The sequence below is a fragment of the Miniopterus schreibersii genome (genome assembly GCF_964146895.1).
Source record: "Miniopterus schreibersii genome assembly, chromosome: X".
Lineage (NCBI taxonomy): Eukaryota > Metazoa > Chordata > Mammalia > Chiroptera > Miniopteridae > Miniopterus > Miniopterus schreibersii.
Window position 1 is genome coordinate 47,639,979 of NC_138104.1, and position 17,360 is coordinate 47,657,338.

Sequence of the window (17,360 nt, forward strand, 5' to 3'; positions counted from 1 at the left end):
AGAAATAAAACATATGCTCCCACGAAAGTCTATACACAAGTATTTACAGCAGGTTTATTTGTGATAATCAACTACTGGAAACAACCTAAGTCACTCATTCAATGTGTGAATGGGTAACACATTGCTAAATATCCATTCTATTAAATATTACTCAAAAATAAAAAAAGGAATAAACTATTGATGCACAAAACAACTTGGGTGACTCTCAGGGCATCATGCTGAGTTTTTTAAAAAGCCAATCTCTAAAGATCACATATTCTATTATATGGTAATGAGTAGAGATGTGACTATAAAAGTTTAACATGAAGACCCCTATGGTAATGGTTTGTATCATAATTACAATAGTGGTTCTACATGTATATACATGTGATAGTGTCATAAAACTGTACGCACACATTGTACAATTTCAATTTTCTTATTTTGATATTGCACTATAGTTCCCTAAGATGTAGTCATTAGATAGATTAATCTGTTGAAGGGTACATGGAACATCTCTGTACTATCTTTACAATTTCCTGTGAATCTAAAATTATTCTAAAATAAAAAGATAAATAAATGAATAGAATATCAGTGAGTTCTGGGACAACTTCATGTGGCTTACTATACCTGTAATTCAAGAAAACATAAAAGGGGGTAGAAATTTTTGAAGAAATAGTGGCAAAAAAAAATTTCAAAGTTGATGGAAACTATAAATTACAGTTCCAAAAAGCTTGGCAAATCCAAAACATAAGAGACATGAAGAACACTGTACCGATGCATAACATAATCAAATTGCTTAAAATTATTAGTAGTAAAAAATAAATCTTCCAAAGCAGCCAGAAGGGGAAAAAAAGGTACTTTACAGACAGAAAAACACAGATAAATAGGATAGTAGGTTTCTCATTGGAAACAATGCAATCTAGAAGACAAGAACAACATCTGAAAAAATAATAGTACCAAAATAAAGGTAGTAGTGTTATAGGATAAGAGAGGTCCTTGTCTCCCCCATTTGCTAGTGGGGGTTGAATTCTTGTAATATTCTGAGGAAAGGAATTTTCTGAGACTTGCATGAAAGAATGAATGATTTTTATTTGTGTGGAATTAAATCCCTGTGTTTCCAGAGTCCCATTTACCCTTAGTCCAGTCATAGAAGAAGTGTAGCTGGGGCTTCAGTAGAGCCAAAATCAGAGCCAGTTTCCAGAGTTTCCTTTGCATGTTGGAGCTGAGTCCACAGTCCAGCATCAGGCTAGCTTAGTTTGTGTTTCCTGTTGCAGTCCATTAGTCCATTTCATGTGGGGTCTGCATGGCTATGGGCCATACTGCAAATGCAGGGAAGCAGGAGCAAAAGAGCTTCACAAACCAAGAGACAAGTGCAACAAGAGAGAGAACTCCTTTGTTTAGGAGATTATGTATTTCCAAATTTTGTGGGCTTGCAGTCGCCACACCCATTCCAGCCAAGGATCTCTGTTCCCAGGTGTGATTAACAGGAAAATGCCTTCCCTATGTCACCCCAACTTTACTGAGCATGCATCTACCTTCCCTTTGTTGAGTCCCCTCATCCTAGTGTTTTTCAGAGAATAGGCCAGTCGTTCCCCTGAGAGTATAAAGTTTCAGCTTCTTGATGAAGCTACCCAAATGACATGCCTATAATGTCTGGCTTTCCCTTTGCTCCTTTCCTATTATTAATAACTAGTTAATTACAATGGTATCAGTAGTGAAAGAAAAAAAAAGGCACCAACCCAAACTTTATACACATTGCAAACAGCTTTAAAAAATGATGGTAATTCAATAATAAAGACAAATAACCCATTTAAAAAAAAATTTTTTTTTTACAATTTATTTATTGATTTGGGAGAGAGCAAGAATGAGTTAGCAAGCAAGAGAGGGAAAGAGACATTTATTTGTTGTTCCACTTATTTATGCATTCATTGGTTGATTCTTGTAGATGCCCTGTCCAGGGATTGAACTGAGCTACTTGACCAAGGCACAAATAACCCAATTTTTAAAATGAGCAAAGGGATTGATGAGACATTTCTCAAAAGAAGATACACAAATGGCCAATAAGCACAAGAAAATATGTTCAGCGTCATTAGTTACTAGGAACATGAAAATCAAAACCACAAAGAGATACTATTTTATACACCCACTAGGACAGCTATACTTTTTTAAAAAAGTCATTAACAAGTGTTGAAGATGTGGAAAAATTGGAACCCTCACATTGCTGGTAGGAGTGCGAAATGGTACAGCTGTTTAGGAAATCAGTTTTGTAGCTCCGAGTAATATTAAACATAGAGTTAATATATAATTCAATAATTCCACTCCTAGGTATAGACCCAAGAGAAATGAAATGATATATCTACACAGACATATATATGAATGTTCATAGTGGAGTTATTAATAACAACCAAAAATTGTTAACAATCCAAATGGCCAATAACTAATGACTGGATCAACAAAATGTAGTATATTCATAGAATGGAATATCAGACACAAAATAATGAAATGTTGGTACACGCTAAACATGCATGAAACTTGTTATCATGTAGAAGAAACCAGGAACAAAAAAACACATATTGTATGGTTCCATTTATATAAAGTGTCCAGAATAGGCAAATCTGTAAAGAAATTAGGTTAGTGATCGTCAAGATTGGGGAGTTGGGGGAAAATGGGGGGTGGTTGCTTATAAGTGTGGGTTTTCTTTTTGGGATGATAAAAATGTTCTAAAATTTTTTTTTAAATATATCTTTATTGATTTGAGAGGAAAGGAGAGGGAGAGACAGAGATAGAAACATCAGTGATAAGAGTCACTGATTGAGCCTGCAACCTGGGCATGTGCCCTGACCGGGAATCGAACCCTGATAGCCTGCATCCTAGGTCGACGCTCAACCGCTGAGCCACGCCCGGCCGGGCAAATGTTCTAAAATTGATTGTGGTGATGGCTGTACTACTTGGTGAATATACTAAAAATTATTAAATTGTACACTTAAATTGGCAAATTCATAAGATACAGTAGAACCCCAAGAAATGTCATTTTATTCAATGTCATTTATTATAATGTTGATGAAATGCTGTAGGAACTTAAATTTGTTTACATCAATTAGCCCGTGGTAAAATTGGTTTCATTACCCATCATTTTGCTTAAAGGTGCAAAATCTATCTACAATGTTAAGTGAGGAATTACTGTATATGAATTATATATTAATAAATCTGTTAAAATAACTGTAAAATAGATATTTATTGACATCAAATAATTCATTATTTCCAGCTCTGAAAAATATTACATCCAAATCTTTTCTTGGCAGCATTCTAGGTAAAAAATTTGAAGTAAATCTTAGAAGAGAAAGCTTGTGTTCCAAATAATAATTTTGTGACTGTGATTCACATTGTAATGTTCCGTACTTGTATACAAATATCATGCTACTGATCTATCAGTCTCCTTTTTAACCTGAGTTGTCTCTGGAATAGCAGGGATAAATACTGCAGAGGTATTAAATTTGTCTCCACTGACTCACCACCCCACCCTGCCTGCAATATCTGTAAGAGGCAAAAAATTCATTACCAGCAGACCCACACTGCGTGACATATTAAAGGATGTTCTTCAGGCAAAAAATAAAAATTCTGTCAGAGGGAAACTTGGATCTACATAAAGAAGTGAAGAGCACAAGAAATGCATGACTACTAGTTTCAAAAATTATTACTTAAAACTTGTTAAAAAATAACTAACTCTATAAACAAAAATATTAACAATGAATTATAGGCTTTATAACATATGTAAATGTAAATATGTATGTATATAGGTAATGTATGAATATAGATATATGCGTAAATATGCACATATGTAAATATACCATATGTAATGACAACAAAAGCACAGAGGTCAAGAAGGGAAAATAAAAGTATATGATTGTTTTGGGATTCTTAGGATATATTCCTAGAAGTGGGAACACTGGGTCAAATGGCAGTTCAATTTTAGTTTTTTGTGAAAACTCCATACTGTTTTCCATGGTGGCTGCACCAGTCTGCATTCCCACCAGCAGTGTACTTGAGTTCCCTTTTCTCCACATCCTGGTCAGCATTTCTCACTTCTTGATTTATTGATGGTAGCCATTCTGGCAGGTGATACCTCTTTGTCATTTTCATTTGCATCTTTCTGGTGATTAGTGACTTTAAGCATTTTTTATGTGTCTCTTGACCATTTGTATGTCCTCTTTGGAGAAGTATCTATTTAGGTTCTTTGCCTATTTTAAAAATTGGATTGTCTGTCCTCCTTTTGTTAAGTTGTATGAGTTTTTTATATATTTTGGAAATTAACCCCTTATCAGATGTAACATTGGCAATTATGTCCTCCCATACAGTGAGCTCCCTTTTTATTTTGTTAATGATTTCTTTCACTATATAGAAGCTTTTTATTTTGATATAGTCCCATTTATTTATTTTTTCCTTTGTTTCCTTGCCCTAGAAATGTATCAGCAAACAGAATCCCAAAACACCAATCAGAAAGAATATATGCACCCTTTTGTTCACAGCAGCACTATTTACAATAGCTACAATCTGAAAACAGCCCAAGTGCCCATCAGTAGATGAGTGGATAAAAAAAATGTGGTACATTTACCAGGGGTGGGAACCTTTTTTCTGTCAGGGGACATTTACATATTTATAATATCATTCACAGGCCATACAAAATTATCAACTTAAAAACTAGCTGTGAAAAAAGCTCCTAGATTTATTGAATTTTGAGTCCTGCTTGTGGTTGCCTTGGCAGGGATAGACCAAATGTTTTTATGGGCAATATATGGCCCACTGGCAGGATGTTTCCCACCTTTGTACATAATGGAATACTATGCAGCTGTAAAAAAGAAGGATCTCTTATACTTTGAGACAGCATGGATCTACCCGGATATTTGTATGTAACATTTATACTAAGTGAAATAAGCCAGTAAGAGAAAGACAAGTATCACATGATCTCACTTATGTTTGAAATCTAATGAAAAAAATAAACTGATGAACATAATAGACCCAGAGGCATAGAAACACGGAATAGACCTACAAGTCTCAGAGGAAAAGAGGGAGGGCAGAAGAGATTAACCAAAGAATTTATATGCATATATGCAGAATCCTTGGACACAGACAATAGTGCAGTAGGTCTGGAAGGGTGCAGGGTGGAGGAGGTCAATGGGGGGAAAAAGGGGGACAACTGCAGTACTTGCAGCAATAAAGATAAATTTAAAAAAGAAATCTAAAAAAGTATATGATTGTAAAATTCTTATATGTGAAGTGGTATAATATCACTTGAAGTTAGATTGTGATAAAGATGCATAGTATAATTCCTACAACCAATATAATAACAAAACAAAGAGTTATAGCTAATAAGACAACAAAGAGATAAAGTTGAGTCATATAATAGTTAGCTCAGTGGGTCAGAATAGTGTTAATGAGGTCAAACCCTCGGGATCCACCAATGATTGGGTGAATTAACTTTGTTCTTTTCCTGAGACACAACTGAACTCTTAATCTAGATCTGTTTTTTCCCCAAGTGCACTTGTTTGAGCTCTTATGGATATTGTAGGCAGGGGGTGGGGCGGTAAGTCAGTGGAGACAGATTCAACACCTCGGTAGAATTCGTTCCTGCTATTCCAGAGACAACTCAGGTTAAAAAGGAGACTGATAGGTCAGTAGCACGATATTTGTATAGAAGTACAGCACATTACAATGTGAACCACAGTCCCGCAATTATAAGTTAGAACACAAGCTTGCTCTTCTAAGATTTACTTCGATATTTTTTCTAGAATGTTGCCAAGAAAAGATTTGTATGTAACATTTTTCAGAGCTGGAAAAAACCCTAACATTCCACACCAATAGGCTTCTGCCCAGTTACTCGGCTTCTGATTATATGTTCAAGATTAGGGAAAATGTAAAAGAGAATTGTGTTTATCCTGGGAAAGAAACTCCAAGAAATTCACCAAATACATATTGACTGAGACTTTGTTTATTTTGATATCACTATATGCAGGTTAAATTTAGAATACTCTCGAGTATGTGAAAATTGACCACAGTACTGAAGAATAATGAAAATGTCATGTTCTTTTGGGGGAAAAATTTAAACTCCCTAGTCTTATCAGTGCTTCTGAGGTTTATTGATCTTGCTTAATTTCAGTAATAACAGTGACTTTTCCACCTACCCAATTATTTAGAAACTCATTTGTGAGTGTTATCATTGCTAATGAATCCCTGAACATTTTTCCCCTTATTCCTCTTTTTTTTTTTTCCTTTTATATATATCTTTATTGATTTCAGAGAGAGGAAAGAAGAGAGAGAGAGAGAGAGAGAGAGAGAGAGAGAGAGAGAGAGAGAGAGAGACATCAATGATGAGAGAGTCATTGATCAGCTGCAGCCTGTAACCTGGGCATGTGCCCTGACTGGGAATTGAACCCTGATCACCTGGATCCTAGGTCGACGCTCAACTTCTGACCCAAACCCGGCTGGGCCCCTTATTCCTCTTTTAAATTTTATTTATTATTAAATTTATTACAGTGATATTGGTTAATAAAATTATATAGGTTTCAGAGGTACAATTCTAGGATATATCATCTGTATATTGTAGTGTGTGTTCACCACCCCACGTCATGTCTCCTTCCATCACCATTTATCCCCGCTGTGCACTCTTCTACTTCCCTCACGTTCCTTTACGACTGATAATCACCATACTGTTGTTTGTCTATGAGAGTTTTTCTTTCTTCTTTTTTTTTCTTCTCAATCCCTGGATCTAGTATATAGTAGGACAGCTCCATTATGCCTGAACTATGATACTTTTAGTGGCTCTGACCAAAGGTCTCTCAAGAATACAAAGAATCTGGGCATTAAACACTTTGCCCACTGCTTTGGAACTACCATACTGCGGCAATCAACCAGGAATGGCTGCTGGTTGGTATCTGTAAAACAAAACAAAACAGAACAAAACAAAACAAAACAAAAAACAAAACAACTTTATGCTTATTTACCACTCACATCCTCAATATTAGTTTTCTAGTTCCTTAAAATAAATTACCACAAAAGTAGCAGCTTTAAGCAACATACATTTATCGTCTCACAGTTTCAATGAGTCTGAAATTCAGGCATTGTTTAATGGGGACCTTTGCTCAAGGTCTCAGAAGGCTGCATCAAGGTCTTGGTCAGACTTTATTCTCATGAGAAGCCCTATGGTAGAAATATCCAATTTCTTCAGGTTGTTGACAATTCATTTACTTGTGACTGTAAAACTCATGGTGATTCTCCTCTTCACGATCAACGGGACAGTCTATAACCTCTTTAAAGAGTTTTTGTTTGTTTGTTTGTTTTAACCTGGTTAAATCAGGTTCACCCAGAATACTCTCCCTTTGATTAACTCAAAATCAACTGATTTGGGACATTAATTCCATCTGCAAAATCCCTTTACTTTTGCCATATTCTGTTGATTGAAACAAGTCATTTTCTGCCTGCATTCAAGGTGAAGGATTTAAAAAGGATGTTACACTTTAGGAATAATCTTATAATGTGTCTGCTTCATTTATTGTCAGCAACCATGGAATAACCATGGTCAAGTGGTTTAACGTATCTAATCCTCATTTTCCACATGTGTAAATGGGATTATAATAGGACCAATCTCAAAAGATTATTGTGAGAATTAAATAAGATATTATGTAAAAAACACTTAGCAGATTTTCTGGTTACTAATAATGTTTTCCCTGAATTAAAATTGGGGTAGGTCTGCTCTGTTCTCTACAACAGTCCCTCAGACTACACTATGCTCTTTTGTAATTTGTTTCCCTCATTTAAATTTGTCTTTAAATGCATTTTCATTTAATTTCACCTGGATACAAATGTTGGAAAGTTCATTAGGATTTTTTTAAAGTTTTACATTTCTCTAAAGAGTACTCCTGGCTACACTGGTTGCATTGCATGATGGAATGTAAGATTTCAAAGTTTTGTCTCAAATATATCTCAGCACCCAGCAATATTTTTATTAAACATTTATTTTAGATAATTCTTGACTGCACAAGTGTGTGGTTATCTCCATCAAACAAACACTGAAACTGCATACATATTTTAGTCAATAGTAAAGCTTGAGGCAAGGAAATTGTTTTGGATGGAGAGAAAGTGATGTAAACAGTAGCTGCTTATGAAACAGTTGGACTATTCTTTCCATTTGTGAAAATAATACTTTTACTACAACAACTAAAATCAATGTTTGGCATTTGAACTAATAACCATATTTTTCTTTTGACAGCTTTATTAAAGAACAATTGATATACAATAAATTTCACATATTTAAAGTGCATAATTTGACAAGTCTTGATATATGTATATACCCATGAAACCAAAATTATAATCAAGATAATGAATATATCCATCAAATTCAATATTTTTTTCATGACCCTTTATACCTCCCCTCTTCCTTCTCTTTCTCATCTCCTGCATCGCTAAGCAACTACTAATCTTTCCTTTACTATATATTAGTGTACATATTTTTTAGAATTTTAAATAAATGCAATCACCCAATATGTACCCTATTTTGTCTGGCTTCATTCATACAGAATAATTACTTTGATATTTATCCATGTTGGTATATGAATATATATTTTTAGATTTCTGAGTGATATTCCATGGAATGACTATATTACAACATTATGCCTGTTGGAAGATATGCGGGTTGTTTCTAGGTTTTTTTTTATTATTTCAAATAAAGCTGCTATGAATGTTCATGCACAAGTCTTTGTAAAAACATATTATTTAATTTTGGGAGGTTCATAACTAGGGATAGAATGACTGGGTCATATGGTAGGCATATCATTAACATTTTAATAAACTGCCAAACTCTTTCCCAAGTGGTTGCATTTTACATTCCCACCAGTGGTGTTTGAGAGATCCAGCTATTCTACATCCTAGTCAACATTTGTTATTTGACAGTTTCCTTAATTTTAGTCACTCAAACTCGTGTATAGTGGTAGCTTACTGTGGTTTTAATACACATCTCTCTAATGATTATATGTTGAGCCTCTTTTAATGTATGTATTTGCATCCCTAGATCTTTTGGGTGAAGTGTCTGTTGCTCATTTTAAATTTGGTTGTTTATTTTATTATTGGGTTTGGAGAGAGTCTTTTATATATTCTGGATATAAGTCTCTTATCAGATATGTGATTTGTAAATACTTTCTCCTGGTCCCTGTTTTTTTTCATTTTTATCCCCCAATAGAAGTTCTTAATTTTTATGAAGACCAATTTATCATTTTAAAAAATTTTATGGATCATGCTTTTGATATAGTACCTAAGAAATCTTTGCCTAACCAAAGGTTACAAAGATTTTCTATTCTGTTGTTTTTTCCCTAAAAGTTTTATAGTTTGGAGTTTTACATTTATAAGCATGATCTACTTTGGTTTTGTGGGTTTTTTTAAATTTATTTATTGATTTAGAGAGAAAGGGAGGAGAGAGAGAGAGAGAGAGAGAGAGAGATTGAGAGAGAGAGAGACACGACTGGTTGCCTCCCATATGTGCCCCAACCAGGAAACAAACCCACAACCTAGGTATGTGTCCTGACTTGGAATCGAACTGGCAACCTTTTGGTGTACGTGAAGATGCTCCAACTGAAACACCATGCCAGGGCTGATTTGTCTAATATTTATACTGTCCTGTCTGGGTCATTGTAGCTACATTAAGTCTTGAAATCAGGTAATATATGTCCTCAAACTTTGCTCTTTTTCAAAGACTGTTTTGGCTATTATAGATCTTTTGCACTCCCATATAAATTATAGGATCTGCTTGTCATTAAAAAAAAAAAAGAAGAAGAAAAGGCTGCTTGACCTGGCCACTGTGTCTCAGTAGTTGAGTGTCAATCCATTAACCAAGAGGTCCCTGGTTCGATTCCCAGTCAGGGCACATGCCTGGGTTGTGGGCTCGATCCCCAGTGCAGGAGGCAGCTGATTGATGTCTCTCTCTCATCGATGTTTCTATCTCTCTATCCCTCTCCGTTCCTCTCCCTAAAATCAATAAAAACATTTTTTTCTTAAAAAAGCCCGCTTGAATTTTGTTTTCTGTTTGGCACTAATTTAGATTGAAGATCAATTTGGGGATGGTTGGCATCTCAACAATATTGAGTTATCTAATGTACATGCAACATATATTTCTCCATTTAATTTTTCAGTTTCTTTCAGCAATGTCTTGTAGTTTTCAGTACATAATGCTTGTAATTTTTCCTATTTTATATTTTTGTTGTACTGTAAATGGTATTTACTTTTATTGTTGATTGTTTATAGCTGGTATATAGAAATAGATTTGATTTTTGAATGTTGATCATACCCCACAACCTTGATAAACTCACTTATCAGAAGCTTTTGTTTATAGATTACATTAGCTTTTTTCCATAGAATAGTTCTCCAAATAAAGATAGCTTTATTTTCTTCCTTTCCATCATGATTGTCTTTTATTTATTAAGTTCTAATTAAATTTAGCTACTTTTTCTTGCCTCACTGAACTCACTAGAACTTCCAGTATACAATGATGAATAAAATTGGTGGCAGTAGACATCTTTGCCTCGTTTCTGATATTAGTGGTAAAGATCTAGTCTTTCACCATTAAGTATGATGTTAGCTGTTTTTTGTTTGTTTGTTTGTTTTTTATCATAGCTTCATTAGATTAAGGAAGTTACTTCTATTTCAAATTTATTGAATGATTTTTTTTTCTCATGAAGGGGTGTTGGGTTTTGTTAACTGCTTTTTCTGCATCTTTTGAGGTGATGTTTGTTTAATTATTTTTTTATTATGGTAAATTACACTAATTGGTTTTCAAAAGTTAAACTTACCTTGTATTCATGGAATAAATTCCCCTTAATCATGATGTGTTATTATATTGTTGGATTCTATTTGCTAACATATTGTTTAGAATATTTGCATCCAAGTTTTTTTAGGAATATCGGTGTGTATTTTTCTTGTGATGTCTTTGTCGTGTTTTGGTATCACCTTTAGCTGCTTTCTGAAAATTTTGATATGTTGCATTTTAATTTTTGTTCACTTTAAAATAACTTCCTAATTTTTCATCTGATTTCTTCTTTGACTCATTGGCTATTTAGACATATGTTACTTAATTTCTAAATATTTGGATATTTTTTAGGAATTTTTTGTTATTTATTTCTAATTTAATTCCATTGTGGTCAGAAAATAGACTGTGTATGACTTGAATCTTTTAAAATTTATTGAGACTTGTTTTATGGCACAGAATATGATCTTACTTGGTAAATATTCCTTGTGCACTTTAAAAAGTCAGTTATATCAAGCTGTTGTATAGTATTGTGTAAGTTTTATATACCCTAACTGATTTTCTTTCTACTTGCTTTTTTATTATGGAGGATAGCTGTTGAAATATGCAAATGTAATTATGAATTTTTAATTTTTCCTTGCAGTTCTATCACTTTTTGCTCCATTGTTGAATAAGTGTTTGGGATTATTAAATTTTCTAGATGAACTGGCCAATTTATCATTATGCATGTGTTCTCTTTATCCCTGGCAGTATCCTCGGTTCTGATATCTACTTTGTCTGATATCAATATAACCATTCCAGTTTTCCATAATTTTGTTTTGTCTTTGAGTCTTCAAATTATAGTAGGTTTCTTGTAGGCATTAATGTTGCCTATGGGTTTTTTTTTGTCTAATCTGACCATTTTAGTCATTCGATTAGGATATTTAGACTTTTATTATTTATTTTGTTGGGATTAAACCTTTTAGTTTGTCCTATTTGTACTTTCCATTAGACTCATTTGTACTTTGTTCTCTTTTAGGCCTATTTTGGATTAATTGCACATTTGAAAAAATAACTACAATTTATCTCCATTGTTGGCTTATTGGCTAACTTGTTGTGTTGTTTTAGTGGTTGCTTTAGGGTCGATAGTATGCATCTTTAACTTATTAAAGTCTACCTTCAAGTGATATTAGGCCACTTTGCAGTTAGCATAACAGTATATTTCTGTTTCTCCTCTCCATGGCTTTGAACAATTTTACTTCTACTAATGTTAAAATCACCACAATACATTGCTATTAGTTTTTCCTTAAAATCTAAAAAAAAAAAAAAAAGTATTAGAACAAAACTCTTTATTACTCACAGTTATCATTTCAGTGCTCTTCATTTCTTTGTATATATTAAAATTTCAATCTGGTGTTATTTTCTTTAATACCTGGAGAACTTTATTTACCATTTCCTATAATGAATGAATGCAATGAGTTCTTTCAGCTTTTATATGTCTGAAATGTCTTTATCATGCTGCTTTTATTCTTATAAGTTACAGTTCCTGAGTAACAGATAGGTGGTTAATTTTTTTTTAAGTGCTTAAAATTGTTGTCCCATTGTCTTTATTTTATTTTATTTTTTTTGTTTGTTTAAAGTATTACAGATGTCTCCTTTTCTCCCCAATGACCTGTTCCCCCCTGGTTCCTTCCCCCTCCCCAGTCCCTCTCCCCACCATTGTCCATGTCCTTGGGTTGTGCATATATGCATATAAATTCTTTGGTTACTCTCTCCCCCTCATTTGCTGTCATCATATCTTTCTTATTCTGTACATAATATGTCTTTTTAACTCTGGTTGCTTTTAAGATTTTTTAAAATTATTGCTGACAGTATTACAAATGTGTCCCATTTTCTCCATTTTGCCCCCCTCCACCCAACCCCTACCACACCCCATGCTATTATCTGTGCCCATTGGCTATACATATAAGTTCTTGGGTTAATCTCTACTGTTCCCTACCCTCCCCCGGCAATGAGATCTGCCAGTCTCTTGTTCCATATATACATACCTCTGGACCTATTTTGTTTGTCAGTTTGTTTTGTTCATTAGATTCCGCATATAAGTGAAATCATGTGATATTGGACTTTGTCTAACTGGCTTATTTCACTAAGTATAATAGTCTCCAGGTCCATTCATGATGCCTCAAAGGTTAAGAGCTCCTTCTTTTTTACAGCCACATAGTATTCCATTGTGCAATTGTACCATGTCTTTTTTATCCACTCACCTACTGATGGGCTCTTGGGTTGTTTACAGACCTTAGCCATTGTAAATAATGCTCCTATGAACATAGGGGTGCATATATTCTTTCTGCTTGGTGTTTTTGGATTTTTAGGATATGTTCTCAGAAGTGGGATCACTGGGTCAAGGGTAATTCCATTTTTCATTTATGGAGGAACCTCCATACTGTTTTCCACAGTGGCTGTACCAGTCTTCATTCCCACCAGCAGTGTACTAGGGTTCCCTTTTCTCCATATCCTCGCCAACACTTTTTGTTTGTTGATTTATTGATAGTAGCCATTCTGGCAAGTGTGAGGTGATACATTATTGTAGTTTTAATTTGCATCTCTCTAATGAGTAGTGACTTTGAGCATATGTTTATTGGCTACTTGTATGTCCTCTTTGGAGAAGTGCTTATTCAGGTCTTTTCCCATTTTTTAAATGGATTGTTTGTCTTCCTGGCATTGACTTTTATGAGTTCTTTATATATTTAGGAAATTAAACCCTTATCAGATGTATCACTGGTGAATATGTTTTTCTATACAGTAGGTTCTCTTTTCATTTTGTTGATGATTTCTTTTGCTGTGCAGAATATTTTTAGTTTAATGTAGTCTCATTTGTTATTTTTCCTTTGTTTCCGCTGCCTTATTATCAGTGAAAATACTGCTACATGAGATGTCTGAGATTTGACTCCCTATGTTTTCTTCTAGGATTTTTATGGTTTTGCTACTTACATTTAAGTCTTTTATCCATTTTTAGATTTATTCTTGTATATGGTGTAGGTTGGTGGTCTAGTTTCATTTTTTTGCATGTACCTGTCCAATCTTCCCAACACCACTTATTGAAGAGACTGTCTTTGCTCTATTGTATGATCTTAACTCCTTTGTCAAATATTAACTTACCATATTGGTGTGGGTCGGTTTCTGAGGTCTCTGTTCTATTCTGTTGATCTATATACTTATTCTTGTGCCAGTACCAGGCAATTTTGATTATGATGGCTTTGTAGTATAGTTCAATATATGGTATTGTGATCCCTCTTACTTTGTTCTTCTTGCTCAAGATTGCTGAAGGCATTCAGGGTGTTTTTTGCTTCCATATAAATTTTTGGAATATTTTTTCTTGGCGTGTGAAATATGCCATAGGTATTTTAATAAGGATTGCATTGAATCTGTACATTGCTCTAGGTAGTAAGGACATTTTAATGATGTTAATTCTTTCAATCCATGAACACGGTATATGCTTCCACTTGTTTGTATCTTCCTCTATTTCTTTTTCAATGTCCTATAGTTTTCCCAGTACAGATCTTCTACCACCTTTATTAAATTTTTTCTCAGGTATCTTATTTTTTGTTGTTGCAATGGTAAATGGAATGATTTTTTTTTAGTTTCTCTTTCTGAGGGTTCATCATTGGTGTATAAAAATGTCATCGATTTCCTGGTGTTAATATTGTATCCTGCTACTTTGCCAAATTTATTTATTAAATCTAGCAGTTTTGGAGTAGAGTCTTTAAGATTTTCTATGTACAATTTGTCATCTGTGAATAATGACAGTTTTACTTCCTCCTTTCCAATTTGGAAGCCGTTTATATCTTCATCTTGTCTGATCACTGTGGCTAAATATTTTAGTACTACATTGAATAAGAATGGTGAAAGCAAACATCCTTGTCTTGTTCCTGATCTTAAGGGAAATGTTTTTAGTTTTTGTCCATTGAGTGTGATGTTGGCTGCAGGTTTGTCATATATGGCCCTTATTATTTTCAGGTATGATTCCACTATTTCCACTTTGCTGAGAGTTTTTATCAAAAATGGGTGCTAAATTTTGTCGAATGTTTTCTCTGTGTCTATTGATAAGATCATATGATTTTAATCCTTCGTTTTATTTATGTGGTGTATCGGCTTTATTAATTCATGAATATTGGACCATCCTTACATCCCCAGAATAAATCCCACTTTGTAATGGTGTATGATCTTTTTAAAGTATTGCTGGATCTGATTTGCTAATATTTTGTTGAGGGTTTTAGCATCTATGTTCATCAGGAATATTGGCCTGTAATTTTCTTTTTTTGTAGTGTCTTTATCTGGTTTTGAAATTAGGATAATGGTGGCATCCTAGAAACAGCTCAAAATTTTTCCTTCCTCTTGAATTTACTGGAATTGTTTGAGGAGGATTGGGGTTAATTCCTCTTTGAATGTTTGGTAAAATTCACCTGTGAAGCCATCAAGTCCAGGGCTTTTGTTTGCTGGAAATTTTGTTATTACTGCCTCAGTTCCATCAGTTTTTATCTGCCTATTCATGTTTTCTTATTCTTCCTGATTGAGTTTTGACATATTGTATGTTTCTAGAAATTTTTCCATTTTGCCCAGTGTCCTGTTTCTTGGCATATATATGTTCAAAGTATTTTCTTACAATCCTTTGTGTTTCTGTGATATCAGCTGTCACTTTGCCTTTTTCATTTCTGATTTTATTTATTTGGGTCATCTCTCTTTTTTTCTTGATAAGTCTGGCTAAAGGTTCATCAATCTTATTTATCTTTTCAAAGAACCATCTTGGTTTCATTGATCTTTAGTTTCTATGTCATTTATTTCCTCTCTGATCTTTATTATATCCTTCCTTCTTCTTACTCTGTGCTTTTCTTGTTGCTCTCTTTCTAATTCTTTTAGTTGTAGGGTTAGATTGTTTATTCAGTCTTTTTCTTGATTCTTGAGGTTGGGCTTTAATGTTATAAAACTCCCTCAGAACTGCTTTGCCGTGTCCCATAGATTTTAGGTTGTTGTGTGTTCATTTTCATTTGTTTCCAGGAAGTTTTTAGTTTCTGCCTTGGTAACATTGGAAATCCATTCACTGATTAATAACAAGCTATTATTTTTCATGTATTTGAATATTTTTGAATTATTTTATTGTAGTTGATTTCTAGTTTCATGCCATTGTGATATAAGAAGATAGCTGATATGATTTCAATCTTCTTGAATTTGTTAAACAGGCTTATTTTACGTACTAACATGTTGTCTATCTTTCAGAATGTTCCATGCGCACTTAAGAAGAATGTTTTATTCTGTTGATTTGGGGTGAAATATTCTGTTAATATCAATTAAATACATCTGATCTAGTGTGTCATTTAAGGCTGCTGCTTCCTTGATTTTTTCTCCAGAATATCTATCCAGTGATGTCAGTGGGATGTTGAAGTCCACTAATATAACTGTATTGCTACATATCTCTCCTTTAGAGTCTTCCAAAAGTTATTGTTATATATTTAGGTGCACTTATATTAGGTGCATATATGTTTACCAGGGTTATTTCCTCTTGTTGGAGTGGTCCCTTTAGTATTATTTAGTGTCCTTCCTTTTCTCTTGTCATGGCCTTTGTTTTGAAGTCTATTTTGTCCTTTATCAATATTGAAACCACATATTTTTTTTTTTTTCCATTTGCATGAAATATTTTTTCCATCCCTTCACTTTCAGTTGGTGTGAATCTTTTGTTCTGAGGTGAGTCCCTTGTAGACAACATATATATGGGTCATATTTTCTTATCCATGTAGCTACCCTATGTCTTTTTTAAAATTTATCTTTATTTTTCGAAGTATTACAGATGTCCCCATTTTTCCCTCCATTGTGCCCCTCCACCTCATCTTTGGATTGGCATATTTAGTCCATTTACATTTAAGGTTATTGTTGATATGTCCTTTTTTTGTTAGCATTTTTTCTCTTTAAAACTATGTTCCTCTCTCAATTTCATCTTCTTAAAGCACTCCCTTTAACATTTCTTGCAATGCTGGTTTGGTGGTAATGTATTCCTTTAGACTTTTTTGTCAGGGAAGTTCTTTATTTCACCTTCAATTTTAAAAGATAGCTTTGCTGGATAGAGTAGTCTTAGGTTCAGGTCTTTTCTTTTCATTAATTTGCATAATCCATGCCAGTCACTTCTGGCCTGAAGTGTATTTGTTGAGAAATCTGCTGACATTCTAATGGGTACTACCTTGTAGGTAACTTTCTTTCTCTCTCTTGCTGTCTTTAAGATTATTTCTTTCTCATTAACATTTGTAATTTCAATTATGATGTGTCTTGGAGTGTTTCTCTTTGTGTTCATCTTGATTGGAACTCTCTATACTTCCTGAACTTGTGTGACTTTTATCTTCACCAGGTTAAGGACATTTTCTATCATTAGTTCTTTAAACAAGTTCTTTATTCCTTTCTCACTTTCTACTCCTTCTGGTACCCCTATGATGTGGATATTATTATGTTTCATGTTGTCCCAAAGTTTCCTTAACTATCCTCCTGCTTTTTAATTTTTATTCTTTTTGTTGCTCTAATTGAGTGTTTTATTCTAAGTTGTCTTCCAAATCACTGATTTTATCTTCTGCCT